General features: G+C 51.2%; 1 pseudogene; it reads right to left on the bottom strand.

Annotated features, from left to right (window-relative positions):
- Positions 1-2355: 2355 nt before the first annotated feature.
- Positions 2356-5337, bottom strand: part of LOC125908248 (large subunit ribosomal RNA) — an 8561-nt pseudogene continuing 5579 nt past the window's right edge.

Genomic DNA, 5337 nt, shown 5'->3' with positions numbered 1-5337 from the left:
TGTCCATCCACTCATATAATCACCCGCATTTGTGTTCAACACGGACGGCGCAGCCCGAGCGAACGCGTTAATGTTTATGTTTGTACACACTGCTTGTACGATTCTAGGATTTGGTAATTGCGTCACAGTGCCCGACCGTCGCGGACACCATTCTTGGACAGAAGTCCTAGTACGTAGAGTACTTTCCCTAGGTATGTGCTCGTTCGTGACTATCGTTGCGTGCTTACGGACACGCTTGGGTATGTTTACCATACAAGGTTTACTAGGGAAACCTGGGAAGGACGCTTGCCCTCCCGTCGCGGACACCATTCTTGGAAAGAAGTCCTAGTACGTAGCGTTCCTTATTTTACTTGATCAGTTTGTAATGCATTCGCTTTGTTCCATCGACTTCTGCTACTGCTCACTAAGGGGTGTTCGTTTGCGATGTGTACGATAAGCAACTGTCTATCGTAACCAGCAGTTAATCAACACTTTTTACCCAAGTCATAGCAACATAGAGTACTTTTCCTAATCGGTACACAATTTTGGTGCACCTCTAACCTCGCCGGCACTTTATCGTTACGTTTTGTGCACAACCTAGGGACGTGGTGTAAGTTTCATGATTTTTATGTTTGATTTGGTTTATTATGATTGAAAAATACGCTACGTCCCAGAAATTGGAGCTCGACTACTTCCTCCATGTGGCGAAAAAAGTTACTGGGCAACGCCTAGCTTATGCCCCATTTGTACTTCAATTTTCATTATCAGGTTTGAAAAATACGCTAAGTCCCAGAAATCTGAACTCGAATACTTTTGCCACGTGGCGCCAAAAGCTACTGAGAAACGCCTAGCCTTTTACCCATTTATAATTTAGTTTTCGTTATAAGTTTTGAACAATACGCAAAGTTCCAAGAATCTGAACTCGAGTACTTTTTACATGTGCCGCCAAAAGCTACTGAGCAACGCCTAGGTTGATACATTTTTGGTACATGGAGTGTATGCATGCAGGCGTACTGCCGTGCTAGACCGGAAAATCGATCTTGCTACTAGAACGTAAAGTAATTCCCCTAGATAGGTGCTTTTGCATGCCTCTGATCGACGACCATGCAACGTGCGACACGCGTAGCTAGGCTTCCCCAAACAAATTTCCTAGAATAGCACCAAATTGCACACTTTCAGGGGTATATTTTGGTACCGTGTACCGTGCATGGTACAAGTATCAGTAGCTCGTGCAATTTATTTTGCATCGTGTTGCGGTTGCTGGTGCGTCGGGATAGGAGTGTTTCGAGACTTTCGCCAAGCGTTGGTGCCATTTGGTGGATAATTAATGTTCTAGCCACAATAAACGTGCCACATAATGCCAATAAGGAAAAAGCCGATTTCTAGGAACTTCCAGTCAGAATGTTTGCCATCAGCGCTTTCCTGTCGAGTTCAGGATCTGGGACTTAGCGTTTTTTTTCCACGATCCAATCCAACGACCAGATCGTGAATAAACAATACATACAACAGTGCATCCCTTTAAAGTAGGAAAAAGCCGAATTCTAGGGAGCTCCAGTCCAAAAGGTTGTCATCAGCGCTCTCCTCTCGAGTTCAAGATTTGGGACTTAGCGTTTTTTTCGCGATCCAGCCAAAAGACCAGATCGTGAAATAAACAATTAATATAACTGTACTAGTACATCCCTTCAACTGAAGCAAGTGCACCATACATGACCCGTACGCCAATCATCCATGCACATGACACGTCAACTAAGTCAACACATGACACAACTTGGACAACTGACGGGTAAGTAGGTCATCTCGTACACGACGACACATCGACCAAACCAGGTCAACACGTCACATGCACAAGACATCCTACTACCAAGGCCGACCACCTCGACACACAACGTGTTAACCGAACATGGTCTACAACACCATCATGTGCAAGGCAACCGGCCCAAACGGATCAACTTATACAACTTGTAACGAGCATGTGTGTAAGCTTACTGGTTTGGTCGGCACGTTTCTCACATCAAGACAATCAAGTCCAGAAGGAGGCACGCCGACAAGCTCACTAGTGTTACGTGTTCCGCTCCATACCGTGTCAAGTCACTCGTCTGACACGGAAGTAGCCAGCTCTTGTCCACTAGTGTTAAGGAACGGTCTCCAGACCAAGTCAAGTCACTCGTCTGACAAGGAAAGAGCACGCACCAAGCTTCACCAGAGCACGGTACCACGGTCCCCAGACCAAGATGGTTCGTTATGCCATCGAGGAAGGGGCACGCGATCCCTTGCTACACTCAACTAAGTACACTCTTGCTCTCACAAAAGTATCCCCTGTGTCGACGTGGTCCCCAGACCAAGACGAGCTTGCGCACATCGAGGAAGGGGCACACGGACAAACCACCAAGCATGGGTCGCCTGAGAGGATCGATGCGAACGCATCTCTACAACTCGCAGCTCCCAGCCTGAAGTCCCGTCGTTTGCGGGCGGTTGATAGGTGTCGAAACTAGGTATATCCACGTTGGGCAGAGCTCAAGCCAACGGCGTTCCCAGTTACGGTACTAACACGTGCAGCGAACTCCACTCGTTGCGGCCTAGGTATAGCGGGATGAGACGCCGGGCTGCAGACGCAGACTCCAACGGATCTCAGAGGGTTGTTAGGCCCGCTAGCTTCCGAACACCTAATGGGTTTGAGAAGCGCTATCAGCTCGGATTGGCTACGACCTTAGAGGCGTTCAGGCATAATCCAGCGGACGTAGCGTCATACCAAAGTCCGGTCGGACTAGTATTGAGCCAGTGGTCCGTACCTGTGGTTCCTCTCGTACTGCACAGGAATTCCGTTAAGATAGCGACTATAAGCACACACCAGTAGGGTAAAACTAACCTGTCTCACGACGGTCTAAACCCAGCTCACGTTCCCTTGAAAGGGTGAACAATCCTACGCTTGGTGAATTTTGCTTCACAATGATAGGAAGAGCCGACATCGAAGGATCAAAAAGCCACGTCGCTATGAACGCTTGGCGGCCACAAGCCAGTTATCCCTGTCTGATAGAGATCTCTCCTGGTCAGAACGAGACTTTCGAGAGCGTCTCCTTGAAAATCCGTAAAGCCGTTGACGATAATGGCACACATAAGGAGTTAAAGGATTTCATCATCATGGGCCGGCGCACAGATAAGGCGTTGCTACGACTGACGCTTGCTAGATCCGCAAACGCGACCTTAATTCTCCAGCAGATCCGAACGATCATCGGCGAGGCTGGAACTTGTCGACACGTGACGGAAATGGCGGCCTTGGTAGTAAACGACATCGACCCCCTAGCCAAGGAGGAAGAGCTTACAGCTCTCCTTGAAAACAAGATCGAGGGTGGGGCAGGCATCGTCTCAACGAGCATTAGGACAATGCCGGATGGCACCCAGCGGGCACGCGTCCGTCTGCCAGCCAAGGCCGCCAAAGCGCTGGATGGTACGAAGCTTCGCTTGGGCTTCTGCATTTCCAGAGTGAAGATGGCTCCTGCAACACCCAAAGAGCATCTTCGCTGCTACCGATGCCTTGAGCACGGCCACAACGCCCGCGATTGTCGGTCACCTGTAGACCGACAAAATGTTTGCATCCGTTGCGGACAGGAAGGTCACAAGGCTGGTACATGCATGGAAGAAATACGCTGCGGCAAATGCGATGGCCCCCATGTTATCGGGGACCGGACATGCGATCGGTCGGCCATCCAATGACGCAGCTAAAAGTCCTCCAAGTGAACCTGGGTGGAGGCAGGATCGCCCAAGATCTGGTCCTGCAAACCGCCCGACAAATGGAAGTGGACGTGCTGGTTCTTTCCCACACGTATCGACCACCCGAGAACAACCCAAGATGGGCAGTTGATGCCTCCAAAAAGGTGGCAGTCGTGGCCACAGGACGATACCCTCTACAAGGACAATGGAGCAGTGATGTTCCAGGCCTTATAGCTGCCAAGGTGGGTGGCATCACCTTCCTAAGCTGCTACGCGCCACCCAGCCTGTCGCGGGAAGGATTTGCGGAATTCGTTGAAGCAATTGAATTGGAAGCCCAATCCCACCCTCAGGTAGTAGTTGCCGGAGACTTTAACGCTTGGCATGAGGAGTGGGGAAGCCGACGCAGCAATGAGCGTGGGGAAGTACTGCTCGAGGCGTCCCAGCAATTGGGCCTGCTGCTGATGAATCGAGGGAATGTGGCAACCTTTGTTGGAAACGGTGTGGCGACTGCCAGCGTTGTCGACGTGACCTTCGCCAGCTCGTCCATAGCTCAGCCGAGCACTTGGTTGGTAAGAAACACGGACACGCGATCTGACCATAGGTATATCACCTATTCGGTAGGCCCAGCGTCAGCAGACCAGCAGCGTAACCAAGGACAGTCACGTCAACGGGGCCAGCGAGAGCGTTTTCAACATGCAGGCACGCGATTTAAGACGAAACAGTTCTCGAAAGAGAATTTCCTGGCCACGCTACATGGCGAGGGATTCCGAGAGAAGGCAGTCAATCACCAGGGAATGATCTCGGCAATGATATCGGCCTGCGAGAAAACCATGCAAAGGATGACGTCGTCTTTCCCCGACCCTCATCGGGACGTTTACTGGTGGACGCCACTGATTGCTCTGCTTAGGCAGAACTGCGAGCAGACGAGAGATCGCATGCAGCAGACAAGTGATCTCCAGAACCGAAGTCTGGCTGCAGCCCAATACAGAACAGCTAAAGCTGAGCTGGATAGAGCTATACGTGCCAGCAAAAAGGCTGCCTTCCAGGAATTGATCGATGCTGCGGAGGAAAACGTTTTCGGAGCCGGGTACTTAGTAGTCCTCTCCCGTCTTCGCGGTGGAAGGGCCCCACCCGAGACGGAGAGAGCGAGGCTTGAAAGCATCGTTACAGAGCTTTTCCCGCAACATCCGCCCTTCAACTGGCCCAGCATCAGTTCCGAGGAAGAACAGGAACAGCCTGCAGACCAGCAGACTCCATGGACCCAAGTCACGATCCCGGAACTCCGTCTGATAGCTAGCACCATGCCGAACAAAAAAGCGCCGGGCCTTGACGGAATTCCGAACGCCGCTGTCAAGGCTGCAATCCTTGCGTACACGGACGTTTTCCAGGCGTTGTACCAAAGCTGTCTGGAAACGGCTACATTTCCAGCACCATGGAAACGACAGCGGTTGGTACTGCTCCCCAAGCCGGGGAAACCACCGGGTAGCAGCGGGTCATACCGACCTTTGTGCATGCTGGATGCCTTAGGGAAAGTGCTGGAGAAGCTCATTCTAAACAGACTTCACAACCACCTGGAAGATCCTGCTGCGGTGAGGCTGTCAGACAGGCAGCATGGCTTCCGGAGGGGGCGATCTACAATTGGTGCCATTC

The sequence above is a fragment of the Anopheles coluzzii genome, assembly GCF_943734685.1.
Source record: "Anopheles coluzzii chromosome X unlocalized genomic scaffold, AcolN3 X_unloc_94, whole genome shotgun sequence".
NCBI classification, from domain to species: domain Eukaryota; kingdom Metazoa; phylum Arthropoda; class Insecta; order Diptera; family Culicidae; genus Anopheles; species Anopheles coluzzii.
This window is presented reverse-complemented; position numbering and strand designations above follow the sequence as displayed.